At 41.9% G+C, this 16,595-nt stretch overlaps 1 protein-coding gene across 8 annotated transcripts in view; it reads left to right on the forward strand.

Annotated features, from left to right (window-relative positions):
* The window catches only part of Lpp (LIM domain containing preferred translocation partner in lipoma), a 651,895-nt gene that overhangs the window by 59,566 nt on the left and 575,734 nt on the right, over positions 1-16,595 (forward strand). For 6 of the 8 annotated variants that reach the window (XM_047563184.1, XM_047563190.1, XM_047563192.1 and 3 more), the window contains exon 2: positions 4,375-4,489. The exons of the other annotated variants lie outside the window; for them this stretch is intronic. The gene's annotated coding sequence lies outside the window, so the exon portion shown is untranslated. The remainder of the gene's footprint in view (positions 1-4,374; positions 4,490-16,595) is intronic. 8 annotated transcript variants of the gene reach the window in all.

The raw sequence follows: 16,595 nt of genomic DNA on the forward strand, positions 1-16,595 counted from the left end.
AGGGCAGGCTCACTCCTAGGTGGGACTCCAGTCACATGGTGCTAGGTCTGACCAGGAGCTTTAGGCACACACAGGACAAGATGTACAGGCACTGGCTCTTGCTTCTTGGGAGATAGGAAAGAGTCTAGAGCCTGCCTCCAGCCTACCCTCTGATTCAAGGAGTTGGCTAGTGCTGGCAGATCCCTGAAAGCACAAACCTAACACTTGATTTCTTTCCAGAGTCTTCCACTTGTCTGTTCTGTGGGTGAGTGTTCCAGACTTAAAGGAGAGTCCAGTGGCAGAGTGACTTAGGGGCAGCTCTGAGAGTCACCTTCCCTTCTGGGAAGGTGGTCCCTTCAGATGTTCTCCGCAGACACTCCCACCCTTGCTTTGCTTGGAGGCTGGCTAGGAAAGGGGGTTCCTTTCTTAAAGTGATGACTCTTTCATTTAACCTTCTCTTGCATCACTTCCCAAAATGCGGTCCCTATGATTCTCATAGTCCAAATGCTTTATCCCAGGACAAAAAGTCCTCCATGTCCTGGCTACTGCATCCCTTTCCAGCCTCACACCCTGCTGCATCCCTTCGGTCTTCTTCCACTGACCTCCCCAGATTAGTCACTGTCCCTGAGAACACCCTGAACTCATCCTCCTCAAGGCTCTTGCACATTGTGTCCCCTGGCCTATTTTCTTCCTCTTCATACGTGGAGATCATCTCGAGTGTTCGGGCTTAGTTTAGAAGTCACATCATCTGCCGAGAACTTCTAGACCCTCAATAAGACATTGGGTGGACTTGTACTTTTGCCGTCTTTTCATCCTGTCTCATGTGTCCCAGCACCTCCCAGTGATGCTGTGAGGTCTTGGAGAGTTCTAGCATGTGAAGCTCAGCAGCTCTACCTGCTGTGTCCACACACTGCTTAATCAAGGACAGGAGGTGCTAGCACACATCTGCTGATGAGTACAGGGAGCTTGCCATCATGTCAGCTAGCAGTTACCTCAGAGGGGTTTCAGGGCCCGCCCATACTAGGCATACTTACCATGATTTGTTTGAACATGAGCCCAGTCATTTGAATTCTGTTTTTGAATTGGCCTGATATTAGCTCATTGCTAACCTTTCCCAAGTCTGTTTCCCACATACCAGTAGATACCTGCTTAGTGCCAAGTCTCTGAGCTCTTTAATTCACTTAAGAACAAAACAGCAAGGTGGAATTCAGGGTGGATTTGCATGCCTCTAATGTGAAACCTTTTCTTTAGTTGGAAAATGTGGCCAATATTTTTATCCCAAAGCTCTTGAAATGTGAAAATGGCAGGAGTTTTTTAGGTATGTTTTTGTTCTGAGCAGAATAACAGTCCATATAACTGTAACTGCAATTAATAAAACCTGTGTCATGGAGCTTGATTTTGAAGACCTATGTTCAGATTCCAGCTTTATCACTAACTAGCCCCCAAACCTTGAGCAGGTACCTACCTTCCTGATCTTCAGTTTCTTCAGTGTGCAATTGGGGGATGTTTCTCATAAAGTTGATGGAAAGTTTAAATGAAATATTGAACATGAAATTGAAACTTTACTAGTATATGTTTAAAAAACTGGATTTGGAGGCCATTTCTAAATAGCATTTTCAAAAAAGGTTTCATTTGAAGGAAAATACCAAGATAGAAGTATGTCTTCATGTATTATTTTTTGAACAACAACATAAATGAATTTACTTTCAGGGGACATATGGTGTCTAATAAAACATAAATGGCTTGTAATACTCAGTTTGAGAACAAATAAATTAGAACCATAGGCTTTGAGAAATTATAGAAATCTTTGAAGGAGGTGAACATGAATTAGGGTGTCCTGTATGCAGCCTCTGTGCTGTACATGCTGGATATGGAATTACAGGAAATGAGTGCTGCACTAGTACTGGGAGGTGTCATTAGCCCTGTACTACGGGTGGGGAGGCTTGATCTCCCAGAGCTTAAAAATCATTTACATAAGTCCAGCATCAAAGCCTTGAACTTCAGAGTGCATTCCTGATGGCTTCTAGAAACCCCTTCTATTTACAGATGTGACAAGGCCTGCCTTCACTCCACAGATCCTTTATTCTCTTCCTCCAGGGTCACCATTAATTCAGGGCAGATAAGGCAATAGAAACCTGCAGTCACCATGACCCATTACCTGCTTAATAAATCTGGGTGAGCATCTTGACTTTTCCTGCCAGGTGACTCTACTTATGACATGGCGGAGTCTGTGTTCTTTTGACTGTACTCACTCAACAATCTTTACTCCTTTTTCAGAGAGAGATTTGCCATCGCCCATCTCCACCTTAGTGGTCAAGAGTATATTGAAAGAGGGTTTCAGTTTTCTTTAAAAAAAAAAAATAGAAGTGGAAAAAGAAATCCATTGGCTGTTTCTCTTCATTTTCTGCTATTTATGGACCACTATGTGGAAGAGGTGGTGGGGGGGCTGAAAGTTAGTGGCCATGGGTCTCATCTTGAATCTGTCACTGGCTAGGGAGAAGACATGAGGCCAGCTTCTCCTTACACTTTCAGGACCTCGGTGTCTTCATCTGTAAAGAGTGAGAGCCCTACTAGGTGATTCCTAAGATTTAAAAATTCTGCATGTTTTCTGGTGTCAAAACCATCAATTTCTGAAGAGCTGTGTAATCCTGCAGCTGTTTCTCTGATACTTTTCAATCTTTAGATTTAATCTATTCAACAATGTATAATTTTTTAAAGGGAAGCTTTTATAGACACTTCTGAAATATGAGGGTGGGGGGGAATAAATGGATGTTAAAAAATAGAAAACAACCAATTAAATAGTATATAGCATGTAATTCTCCTTGGAAACTTACCGCGAAATTGAGGAGCACTTTAACAACTGGTAATTTAAATTGCATTTGAACTCTGCTAATGGTTTGTTTGCATGGGAACTTCAATCATTTCACAGCGGTTCTTTAGCAAAACTGCTTGTTCTCTTTATGGAAAAGAAGAAAAAAAATATTAAAAGAGAAGTTGACTATGGAAAAGGGAGACCACTTTCACTGGTGCATGAAGGGAAGGTGGGGAGTGTGTGAATGGGACTTCCCTAGGGCCAAGGGTGGAGAGCTGTTCCTGTCTGTGAAGTTTAGAAATCGGGGAAGTCAGATGTCCTTTGCTGTGATTGTAGAAACTGTTCTGATTTTACTCTCTTTCTCTGCAAGAAACTTTGGTTTCATGGGGCTTGGGGGATGGGGGCTATCTTTTTTTTTTTGTCTATGAGATCACACTAAGGTTGGCTTCCTGAAAATCCATTCCCCAGCAAATTCAAAATTGTGCCTCTCAATGAAAACAACCTTGAGAGTTCTGATGTTCTTGAAGACCACCAGCTTTGAGGAAAGTCATTGCTTGACTAAACTCATCTTGATTAAGCTTCATTTTCCTTATTTTATTTCTTTCTGCTCTTGGTGTATACTGAGAGAACTTTGGTGCAGGTGTTCAGAGACCTGAGTATGTAAGTTCATCATATGGTCAAAGACCTTTTTAGTCCATGTCCTTTTCAAAGCCAGTGGGCAGTAACTAGATCCAGTGGATCCAGCCCTGGACTGCTTGACACCCTGGTGGCTCCTAGGTTTTCTTCTTAGTAGTTGGAAGAGTTGAGGTGGGCCATTTTAAAGCTCTTTCCCAACTTGAATGTATAATAGGAATTTGAAGACTGAATGAGATGATATACATGAAGCAGTTGTATGATGGGTTGAATGTTTATAATCACAGAAATAAGAATGGGGGTGATAGATTTTCAAGTATTTGACTTTCTCTTGTGTACGCAAAGGAAAAGTTTTATAGCAGGCCACTGACATGGAGTACTTTTGTGCTGGAATATACATTGCATAGTCCTCAGAAAAGAGTAATAGTTCTTAATGAAATAAACCTGTAATGAGAACTTACGAAGAGGTGTTGAGATTTTCCAGCTCTGTGTGGCTCGCTGGCTCTCATTTTTCAGGCAGGAAAACTGAAGTTCAGAGATGTCACGAGGTCCCGGAGTTAGAAATTTGTTTCTAGCTCATATTCCTTTCTTCTTTTTATTTGGTGTAGTTCAGGTTTATCTTTTTTTTTTTTTTTTTCCTTGTCTAAAATGCTTCCAAGAGTTCTGTCTCTGTCATTGCCATTATGAAGATAAAACTGTTTTCCCAGGCGATTTGAGAGATGAAGACTGAGGAACCACCATTCTCCTTCCTCAACATTCTGAGAGAAAACAGTGAACTGGAAAGTGCTAGAAACTGATCTGGGTTTAGGAGGCATAGAGGTAGGCTACTAGAGTTGTGGGTTTCAAGCCGAGTGTTGTCTCTGTGGTCACTCAGGTTTCATATACCTGGGGAGTTCAGAAGCTGGTAACATCCTGGAGATGTTTACACACTCTTCTCTCACTTTCCACAGGTGGGGACACGGAGACTCAGAGTTGGAAGTGAAACCAGAATCCAGTTAGCCAAATCCCAGTCCAGTGCTTTTTCCACCGTGCACTCATTGGAGGGAAGATATTTTTCCTCAGTTGGTGAGTCCTACACAAAAAACAAGATGTTTCTCTTTTAAAATCAATGTACATGATTTAATGAATTTTAAGTCAGTGGTTTTTCATGTTAAGCATGGGTACCAGTAACTAGGATTCGGAAGCAGAGAAGACCAAAATGCCCTTCTTTTAAAAAATTGACTTTGTTGGCAATAGACAAGATATATTAATGCTAATAAAATGTGTGGCACAGCAAAGACTGGACTCAGCTCTTGGAAGGTGGCATGCAGAAAATTTGGAGGAAAATTTGGAGTAATGGTGATTTCAGGTTGTACTGCTTTTTTCTTTCTCCTTTGGCATGAAGGGGAGTGCTCTTGAAATCGAGAGACTGAAAATGTCAGGCAACAGTGATATGAGCATTTGTGAGGGAAGAAAGCAATATTATTGAGTGTCTCTGTTTATTTCTTTATTCCTGTGCAAGATGTGCTTTCTTTTGTGACCTCATTTTAATATTACAACAAGCCTTTAAGGTAGAGGAGCCTAGCTTTGCTTAGGCAGAGGGGATGAGCCTTTGTGTTAATGAACCTGCTTTGTGTTAGTGAACCATTGCAATAACATGAATCTTGGTGCTCACTCAGGATGGAAAAGGGCCACCAGGTATGGTAAGCTTTCCCTTGTGACTTGGAATACTGTGTTTAGCGGGTAGAGTAGAACATCATATTCTAAAAAAATATGAACATGGTGAAAAGAATCCATCACCTGAGCTGTGGCAAAAGCTGAGGTAAATAGTTGGGGAATTCTGGCTAAGGCTTCTGCTTAGAAACCTAGTTCTGTGGTTTCCATGTTGAGGGCCAAACCCTCTGTGCCCGAGCATTGGCATTATACTGCGTAAATAATATGCTTCACCATGTTTGTGGTGTAGTTTTTCAAAACAGAGCAGATGCTGTTGTGATTGATAAAATGTAATTTCATTTAAAAGTGTGGCTGAATTTGTAGTTGGCATTTTGTCACCCTGTCTTTTTAATGAACGTGCAACTGACTTTCCATGGGCCTGTTGATCTACATAACATAAAAGGCTGGAGCTCTTTGACGTTGACTCTTTAACACTGTAATCTGTTAAAAATCTCAAATGTGGTCCCACTAGCATTGGTTTAAGCATGAAATGGGAATCTTTGTTAGCTTCTCCACCTGTTAAGTTTTCTCAGTGTTTAAAATTGAATTGTTATGCCCTTAGATTTAAAGAACTCAAGTGTGTAATGACAGAATAGGAGAAATTGCTTTAACAGGAGCAAGCCAGAAAAGACCCAGAGGGATTTTTGTTGTTGTTTGTTTTTTTGGTTGGTAAGCTAGTTTTGAGCCTTTTGTCTTCTAACGTGGTAGTGTAGCGCCAGACTATTTTAAAGGAAATATGGTATCTAGATTATGGTAGATAGATGATCCTGCAAATGAGAACTTCTGGAAACTGGCTAATCCAGAGCGAAGGTGGGCTTCAGGCTCAGCTTGAGCAGGGCTGCTGCTGTTTCTCTGCAGTGTTCCTCTTCTGCTGGCTTTTCTATGTTGGTTTCATACTTAGGAATGTTGTACCTCATGGTCATGAGTTATTTGCTTTCTTCACACAAGTTATCGGTATCCTTCTTCCTCCTGAGGGAAAGAGAGCCTTGTGTACCATATTCTCATAGGATTACTGTACAGTGACAATCCCACCTGAACCTTGTGGCCACTAAACAATGGAGAACAAGTGACTCTAAGGAATATCCGGGTACTATTAGGAGAAAGAGGTTGTATGTGGACAACCAGGGACATTCTGGATCTCTCTTTACCCACTTCAGGGCCCTCCAAAGAGCGTTAGGATGTAGTTCATGTCTCACCTTCTGAAAGGGACATTAGCCAGCTGAGCTCTACATGGGATGCTGAGAGGACCAGAAGTGGTGTCCCACCAAGTACAGGAATGATACTGTGAGAAGGCAGGACACTGGGGTACACGTGATCATGGCATTGAAGAACATGAAACTGTGGAGGGACAGTAAAAGGCAGTCAAGGGACAGAACGTTGTGTTCACATGTGTATCCTCATAGTCAAGTGGGGTGCTTGGTACATAACAGGTGCACAGCATCTTCATGGATAGAAGGAATAGATCCAAAGGTAGCGAGTCGCTTTCTCTGAGGGTATTCTGCCAAGCACTGGCTGAGTCTCTGTTGATCAGTTATAGAGATTCTAGCACAAATGCGGCTGTGAGAATGAAATGAATGACCGAACAGGAAGAGACTTTTGGGACCAGTATGGCTTAAGAAGTTTGAGTGCCTACAAAGGCAGAGACTGGTGGGGTGGGGTAATAGAAGGCCCACCAAGTATTAGATTTGCAACCCTAGAAAAATAGTATCTCTCTGCCCTCATTTTTATAGTCTCAGAATCAGAGGTAATACTCCTTGCCTTGCCTGCTTCTTGTGTCTGTTTAGAGCAAGTGTGTTCATCGATGCCCAGCTGTTGACTACATGATGAAGTGTGGTCTAGACATGATATGTTATCACAGTTTTTTCTTCAAAGATTCATCTAAGAAGACAGTAAGTCAGCTGCCCAGAACTGCTCCTGGTGCAAAGCCACATGCTCATTATACCTCCTTCCCCAACCCATACCCTGTCCTCCCCAAGATTGGATGGGCACTAACCTTGTCCTTAGTCTTTGAAAGAAACTAGATCTGGAGCCTTGTTTAATAATGATAATTAAAGTTGAAATAGAATTATATATTGTGAAGACTTTCACATTCCTTTTTGCCTGAGGCAGTGGGAGCTAGATAAGGAGGTAGATCGAGAGACCAAGGAGTCTCCTGCTGGAGAGAGTCCAGAGAAACCGTGCCTTGTTGTTTGACTCTTGCTTCTTTTGGTTAGATAATCACACCTTCTGCTCCAGGCATGACTGGCCCAGGGGGCGTCAGGAAGGAAATTATTTTCCTCTGTTGATACCCATGTACAATTGTTGACTGTTGCCAAGGGCTTTCAGTTTTAATATTTCCTCTTTGGTCCTGAGAAGTATCAGGTATTACTTTCTGCCGGAAGCAAAATATCCGTCACTTCTGACAGAGGTGAATGTCTTGGCTCTCTACAAATACTTGGTCAGGTGGTTTCTGGGCATTTGTGACCATCTGCTTAGTGAGATTTTATTGATTTTTTGCTCTTTGCTTCCAAATTTACAAGAAGACTCACTGGGTCTCAGCAGTGACCTGTCTAGCCTCCTGGAATCTGTGACTCTTCATATAACTTCTTATAGGAGGCATATTCACCATTTATGAAAGTAAATAGTAGAGCTAGCTCTCTTTTTGGTCCTTCTTCTTAATTCCATATTCTTTTATTTTGGGGCAGATACCTCTATTCTCCCTTGGGAATGGTCCTAGGCGATCAGAGGAATTCTCGAGGTTTCCCTTGTTGGGTGTCAATGTGGTAGAAGGGTTCTGATACGCGAGTAGACAGAGGGTCCTTTGTAGTTACTGCCAAGTATCTACCCCTGTTTCACAGAGTATGTGCTTGTTTTCTGCTCTGATCCCAGCATTTGTCTGGAGGGTAGGGAACCTCAGAATCTTTGTGATACCATGATGAATTAGGTATAGTCCCTGATCCTGAGAAGCTTGCAGATGCCAAGAAAGACACACACATGAGAAATTAATACACACGAGGAAGATATTGGTTACAACCCACACTTATTTATTTATTTTTTTGGGGGAACTGGGGATTGAACTCAGGGGCACTTGGCCACTGAGCCACATCCCTAGCCCTATTTTGTATTTTATTTAGAGACAGGGTCTCAGTAAGTTGCTTACTTATGCTGAGACTGGCTTTGAACTCGAAGATCCTCCTGCCTCAGCCTCCTGAGCTGCTGGGATTACAGGCCTGTGCCACTGCACCCTGCCACAACACACATTTATTAATCACTAGATGTGTTTTAGGTCATATGCTAAGTGCTTGGGAAGATCTAGGGAAGTGGGTCATAGCCTCAGATCTCACAGAGCCTAGATATAGGACTGGGAGAGTAGAAAGGACTGGGGACAATTTGGAAGGTTTTCACAGAATGAAGGGACCTGATCTCAGAACTGGAGCTTTATGGCTCAAGCTCAGGTGGCAGGGAGGGCCTGAGACCATAGTTTGGCCCACTGGGGCTGGATAGGTTCCAAACATGTTGGTTTTGTCAGAGTACGCCTAGGAAGATAAGGAGGGCCACACCTTCCACATATGGTTTAGTCTTCAGCTCATTGCCCACCAATGTGCTGCTCTAGAAAATGTCTTACAGACTTTTTGGTGCAGTGAACTTATCACCATGGTCATGTCTATAGGGGCAGAGTATGATGAGTATATGTTACAAAGCTAGAAAGTGTCTACATTCTTGGCGACAAGGTTTCTTTGAAGAGTTCCTGATGTTGAATCTCTTATGGTCTACTTACCTAGGTCTCATGAAAAATGGTGGAGTTGGTAGGGGCTTTTAAAGGATCCCAGGACTGGACATTTCAAATTTTGATACTATATTAGTTATTTATTGTGGTGTAAAGAATTTGCCACACTTAACTCCTTGAAACAAGAAACATTTATTGTCTCATAGTTTCTATAGGCCAGGAATGTGGGAGCATCTTAGATGGGTGCCTAAAGATTTCTCATAAGGTTGTAGTCCAGGTATTGTTGGACCTGCAGTCTCATTTTAAGGCTCAGATGTGGGAACATCCACTACTAAGCTCGCTTACATGATTTTTGGCAAGATTAGTTCCCTGCACATTGTTGGATTAAGGGCTTCGTTCCTTGCCATGTCTGTAGGGCAACTCACATGGCAGCTGGCTTCCCTCCAATTAATGAGCAAGAAAAGTCTGAAGCTGCAAGTCACAGACTTTTTATAACCTAATCTTGAAAGTGATGCTCCATTCTCTCTTCCTTATTCTCTTTGATACAAATGTGTCACTAACTCCATTGCATAGTCAAGGGGAGGGGTTGCAGAAGGGCATGACCACACAGAGGTAGATTTAGAGAGGGCTATCTTAGGGGCTTCCTGCCACAGATACTCCATGCTGCATGGGATGTAGTAAGGTGAGAGGGGAAGTTACCTGGAGCTACTGAATAAACTTGACAAACCTCTGTGGGTCAATGTTATTGAAAACTTTTTGTGGGGAAAATTCCATTTAAAAATGATAATAGAGAGATGAAAATACAGAATGCAATGTTGGCATGATTTTTCAGAGGGAAAACACAAGTTTTCACTTAATGCTGTGCTCCCCTACTTGTATGTTTTTGCTTTCCTTGGCAGTTAGAGTTGTTTGGTGGAAATACCTGAAAGTTATGCTTGAGCCCTTTGCTGTATAAGTGAGACACTAAGAACTGGAGAGAGGAGGACTAGCTGGGGCCACAGAGCCAGTGGGTAGCAAAGGGAGGATTCATAAAATCTCTCTCAGAGTTTCCCCTTCCACCTCACCACACTGCCTCAGAATGAGTCCACCCAACCTTTAGGCATGAGTTCGTTTCCTTTCTCAATCCCTTTCCTGTCCCAGAAACAGATTAGGGAAAAATAGGTCAAAATCTGCCATCTCGAGCCTTAATGTCCCTTTCATTACACTTCAGGGATCTGCTTCTCCTGTTGGGTCATGCTGTGTCCTGAAAAGTTGCATAAATCAGTGTTACTTGGCTCAGACAGGATGTCTCCACAGCTATGAATAACATTTGTATTAGGATAGACAACTGATATACGGCATTGCTGTGAGGCTGACGGGATCAGACATAAAACCTTAGCCAATACCTTCTGTCGGCACAAAGTTTCTTTTTCAGGGCATGTGTCTCTTCCCCCTACCAAAATAGTGTTTTTATAAAACCAGGCTCAGGAGTTCATTTTATAGAAGATGACAGGTTCCCTAAGAGTCCCCCTTCATATTCTTAAAAAAATAATAGAAAGGGGAGACTTAAAATCATGGTCAAGCTATTAGTAGCCCTACAGACAAAATGAAGAAAGTGCAACTTTGGTCATTAAAAAAATCTTATACTGTCCAGAATAGAATACTACTCGCCACTCCTTGGTGCCTTTCAACTCTACATATTTATTTTTATTTTTTTATTTTTGGTGTATTCAAAGTGTTTCTTATCAATTGTTTCTTTTCTTTCTTTCTTTCTTTCTTTTTTCTTTTTTTTTTTTTTTGAGACTGGAGCTTGACCGCAGGGGTGCTTAACAACTAAGCCACATCCCCAGTCCTTTTTATATTTAATTTTGAGATTGGATCTTCCTAAGTTGCTTAGGGCCTTGCTAAGTTGTGTTGAGACCAACTTTGAACTTGCAATCTTCTTGCCTCAGCCTCCTGAGCCCCTGGGATTTTAGGCATGTGTCAGTTACTATGCTGAGCTCCATTATTTCATTTTTATTGAAAGTCTGTAGCAAGAAATGAAATTTTTGTTGGATGAAGGCTGTATGACAAGCAGCATTTAGAGCAGGAAGTCTGCATATTAGCTACCTAATCTTAAGTCACTTAATCAGTTTTTGAACCTGTTTCCACATCTAAAGAAACATGGCAAGAAGTGGACATCTCAGAGTCTTTTGTGCTCACAAAACAGCAAAACATGTAGGGAGTGCCTGTTGAGCATGGTACTTCATATGTGGTAGGTGCACATGAGTGGTTTCCCATCTTCTTGGTAGTCTGTAACTAACTTTGCTGAAATCACCCTTTGTTCTTTCCTGTGTCAGCCTGTTGTCTCAGTATCTTCACTTTGCACTGTCCCCTTGGCTGGGAAGAGACTTGAGTCATTTGCGTATCATTCACTCCAGATTTCATGTTTTCCTGCATAACCGAAAGCCTTAACATTTGTAATTCAGCTCGATGACTCCCAAGACATAAATTCAAACATCATAAGATGCTCATGTTTTCTGATATTTGGAAATAAAGCAGCTCTGGGAAAAAAAAAAATATTCACAAACTGTGTTTCATGAAGGTCTTTTGGGCATCACACTAAAAGAAAGTGTTGGAGTTTGTGGTAAGACAGTCTTGTTCAGGGGTCCAGCTCTACACAGGTGTTGCCAGCGACTTTTCCATCCGTAAGGTGACGTGTTTCCCAACCTGCCTAGCTCTGACCCTCCTTGGTTTCTCCTTGGACTTCTTGAGGATGACATCACCTCGCTCTGCTTCAGTGGAGACTGGCTTGAATTATATCAGTTATTAAAAATGATCTAATATTTTCCTTTTAAATCTGGGGCCTTGGCTTGTTCTATGATGAAGCTAGTGATTTATTTATAATAAGGTATGAGACAGCTATAGCCACTCTATGATGTCATCTAAGAATGACATGAAAACAAAATAGGCTTTTACATAATGAAAGTGTTCCTGTAATAGGTTTAAAGCAAGGCTTTTTACCACATGGAGAATGGAGATATATTCTCTACTTATCCTTCCACTCCTTTCTTATCTTCTTTTCCCACTTTGAGTCTTAAGCTTTTTAAGTTAACTTTTAAAATAGTACCATTCGAAACTCCATGAAGTCCTGGGTTACCTCTTGTCTTCTCTACCCGCCTCTTCCACTGCCATTCTCCATGGCTACCTCACTACTTCTACTCAGCCCACAACTCTTCCTTGTCCTTGGAATGCACCTCTGACTTTTTTTTTTTTTCCCCCTGGCGAAGACAGGTATACAACTCTGGCTCCTCCAGGTAGCATCCTTCTCTAAGCCAGCCTAGATGAACCTCTTCCCCACAGCCTTCAGTGAAGCTCTGCCCCTTGTTGGAAACCTTTTATCTGTTCTCCCAATTTAAAATGATAGCAATCCACCACTTCATACTCCAAGGAATATTCACAGAAAATCAGAGTTAGAAGAGGAAAAGTGATTTAGGGGAGCAGGAGAAGGGGCCTATGTAGTTCTAGATTTGCTTCTAAAACTAAAGTGTGGACAGGTCAAGGCCCATCCTTGGGCTTCGGTTTTCCTCAGCTGAGGAATAAATGCTTTGAATTTCACTTCACACGGCTCTATGTTGTACTGGCAGTAGCTCCTTGTGGTACAGCGTTGAGAAGAATTCTGAGGCTCCACGCTAATTGAGTCATGATCACTTAGAGTGATGTCTAAGTTTGTGGGCAGAGAATTGAGATAAGGAGATTTTTTAGACCAGGTGATAAAAAGTTCTCTTTTCCTTCTGGGACATTTTGATTTACTGACTTTCAGTGTCTTGCCCATGGTTACTTGGCAAGTCAGAGTCTAAAACCCAATTCTTAGGTACAGAGATTGGTTAAAAACTACATATTCTAAATAGGATGTCTGTGGGAGGTGAGAAGCTGGGATAAGAAGGATTAGAAGGCTCAAGACTTACTGTACTTCCTCAAATCTGTGTGTCTTTGAGGTGCAGTGGGGTCAGGGGATGACTGTCACCTCTTTGTCATCCAAGGAGCTATCCACCCTGTTCTAGTTTATGGCAATGATGGCAGTTGAAGGTCAAGATCAGAAAGGCAGAAAACCTTTCAAGAGTCTTACTTGGATCACTCTTATCCCATGAATCCATTAGACCCCTTGCACCCGATACAGGATGCTTGGCTCTCTGTAGTCAGGTTGCCTGAGCAGAAGGTCAGCTCAAGATCAGGTCATGGGAAAGTGGGAGAAAGAGAGAGGAGGGAAGGCAAGAAGTAATTCAGGATGGGTGCAGGCATTGGAAACCACAGCCCTGGAGGGGTGAAGAAGGAACTGGAAGTTGTTGGTGTGGAAAAGTTGGAGGAAGGAGGAGAGGAGGACCTGTGCTTCTGTGGACATGGGAAGGACAAAACTCAGCTCTTTGTGACCTCAGAATGAATTCTGGAAGGAGTAGGTGGAAGCAACAGAAAGACAGTATGAGAAACAATTTTTAAAATGAAGCAAGTCACAGATGGAATGTGCTTTTTAGGGAATCAAAGTTCTCAATCATTGCGGGTATTTAGGTAGAAGGAATATGAAGTTGGACTCCAAAGTCAGCTTTTTGTTGCTGTGTCCAAAATACCCAACAAAACAACTTAGAGGAAGAAAAATTTAATTTTGGGTTCACTGTTTTTGAAAGGTTCAGTCTGTGGTTGGCTGACTCTGTTGCTCTGGGCTGAGGAGAGGCAGAACATCATGGTGGAAGGGTGTGGTGAGGAAAAACTATGCAGCTCATGGTAGCCTGAAGCAGAGGGAGAGAGGGGGAAGCCAGGGGGACAAGATAAAAACTCCAAAGGCATGCCCACAGTGACCAGCTTTCTTTAGCCCTGCCCCACCTGCCTACTGTTACCACCCAGTACAGCAGTTCTTTCAAAGTATCAATCCAGCAAATGGATTAATCCACTGATTTGGTTACAGCTCTCATAGTCTAATCATGAACTTTGAGGGGACATCTCATATCTAAACCATAACAGAAACCTTTATAATGTGTTCCCCATCTTGAGAATCTAGAATATTCTGAAGAGAAATTTTGTATGAATTTACATAATTTCCCTTTTAAAATGAAGGCTTGATGGAGGAAAGTGATTTGTTCCTTTTTCCTTAGACTTGGTACACAGGTATGCTGACTTATCTGGGGTGATCTTCTATTGCTGTTAGCATTATTAATGAAGGAAAGAATGGAGGCTAACTTAGGATGTCTTAGTATTTTTTCATATGAATATATTTTTGAAGATGATTTCTGTGTTTCTTTTCAATAAAGTTCCATAGAATTCTGTTCTTCGTGTTTTTTTTTTTTTTTTTTTTTTTTTTTTTTTTTATGTTTTTAGGCACAGGTAGGCACAGGAGATTGAACCCAGGGACACTTAACCACTGAGCCACATGCCCAATCCTTTTTATTTTGTGACAAGGTCTCGCTAAATTGCTTCAGGCCTTGCTAAGTTGCTTCAGGTCCCCCTAAGTTGCTGAGTAACTTATGATCTTCCTGACTCAGCTTCCTGAACCACTGGGATTACAGATGTGCACCACCATGCTTGGTCAGAATTCTGTTCTTTAGGCTGTCTCTGCCCCCTGCCCCCACTGATTTGCTTTTTTCTGTTCTATCAGAGTGCTTTGCTTCTGCATCCTCTAGAGCATTCAGGCCACTTTGCTCTGCCATAAAAGCAGATTTCTCTACTGGATCATAGAAACTTATCAAGGTTTGACAGGTATGAATCCTGTCCTATTCCATAAGAGATTCCTGGTGTAGTGGTTTGCAAATAATGATAACTCATTAATTTATTAACTCTTTATTGAATACCTACTATGTATGAGATACTATTTTAGATTCTGATAATAGATGTAACTGTAAGCAAAATCTGACAAATTGATGATTAAATATAAGATTTTATTAAGAAGAAAAAGAAAAATGAAGCAGGTTGAAGGCACAAAGAGTTAAGAGGACACAAATTTTGATTTGTTGGTTTGAAAAGGTCTTGTTGATAAGAGTACTTGTGATCCAAGACCTGAATGAAGCAAGGCAGCAACCAGAGTCCTGGGGGTGGGGTGGGAGGAAAAGTGCTTTGGGCTGGGTGAAAGCGGGTAGCAAAGACCTTGAACCTGAAGTGTGCTTGATTCAGACCAGGAAGAGGAGTCTGGTGGAGCTGAAGTGAAGATGGTAGGAGAGGTCACACATGCCAATAAAACAGTTGCAGCAACAAATATTGGTTAAGCAAACGTCAAGGATGCTCACGGTGGGGAATTGCCTTCAGGATTTAAAAAATTTACAGAAACCTAACCAAAAAAATGCTCAAAGGTGTTCCTGTTTTTCAGCTTTAAGATGCAAGAGGTGGCAGATCAAGAGCTGAAACCATAGCTCTAGGTGGCACAGAACAAGTCCAGTGGCTAAGGATTTTGGCTTCCTGTAACCTTCTGTGCTGGAGGCACCGAGGGCTGCTGTGCGGATGCTCTGTCTGCTCCTGCACAGCGTGCACCTGCAGGGACACTCGGCCCGTGCAGATGGGCAATTGCATGCCTAATCACCCATTCAGGCACCCACTTATTTGTTTTCCACATGCAAATGTGGGTTTTTTTTGCAGACGAATTTAATATATTTGTTGCTTCCCCATTTTATTTAAAACAAAACAAACGGTCAACCATGTCAGTCGAGGGTAGCAAATAGAAACATGAATATTATGGGTCTTTGCTGTCTGTGCCGATGACACGGCTGAAAGGGATTCCAGGCAAATGAGTCTTTTTCTGGGCTTAATTTTACTTTTGTTTTATATTACCCTTTCTTACTATCATTATTGGTTTTAAAGAAAGGTTTAATGAGCGATATGGTATTACTTTCCCTAAATCATTTTCTCAGTACTTCGGTCTTCCCATTTTTATTGTGTGATTTCTATTTTTACCTTTTTAGTTTCTGAACTTGGGGCCTATTGTCAAAAAAAGGGCATCTTGGGATCTCCAAAGGCCAGTGGCAGGTGATACCTGCAACTTCCTTAGCCTGGAAATAAACAAATAAACAAAACAAATTAGAAGTATTAGCTCCTATTGATGTGCTATTATTATTGATTATGCAACATCATGCAAAAAGTCACTTTCACTTATCTGGTTGTCAGTAGGCAAATGCCAATATCAGCTAGAGGTCTTGGGTGAGGGTTTATGTTTATATTTAATGCAATTCCAGAGCTCTTGGGTGGAATATCAAAATCGGGTATTTTGGATTCATTACACTCCAAACATCTCACCTTAAAGTTAGGGAAACTGAGGCCCAGAGAAGCAAAATGAGGTGTTTGGGACCCCAGAGAGTAAGCAGTAGAGACTGGACTTGAAGTGTAGTAACTCTGGTTAACCTTCCCCCTGGACCATGGAGATGGCAGATGGTTGCTTCTGTGACCTGGAACAATGAAGAGCCTGCTGGACCCCACAGATCTCATCTAAAGGTGGGGTTTATTTGTCAATGTATGTGTGTCTCATTTTTCTTTCATTTAAAAATATTTTGGGTATCAAATTTAAAGCAAAGGTACAGTAAGGGGAGAGGTGGAAAGGAATTGCTTGCAAATCGCCTAACAAGATTGTTTACTGGATAATAGTTGTGGGGGCGGTGGAAGAGAGAGGGAGAGAGAGTGTGTGTGTGTGTGTGTGTGTGTGTGTGTGTGTGTGTGTGTGTGTATGTGAGATTCAGTGCATAAGGGACAGAAGGTGGGATGGAAGTGTGTGTGTTTGTCTGTGTGTGTGTGAGATTCAGTGCATAAGAGCTAGAAGGTGGGATGGAAGCAAACAAACTAAAA

This window comes from Sciurus carolinensis, chromosome 9 (assembly GCF_902686445.1).
Source record: "Sciurus carolinensis chromosome 9, mSciCar1.2, whole genome shotgun sequence".
Taxonomy (NCBI): domain Eukaryota; kingdom Metazoa; phylum Chordata; class Mammalia; order Rodentia; family Sciuridae; genus Sciurus; species Sciurus carolinensis.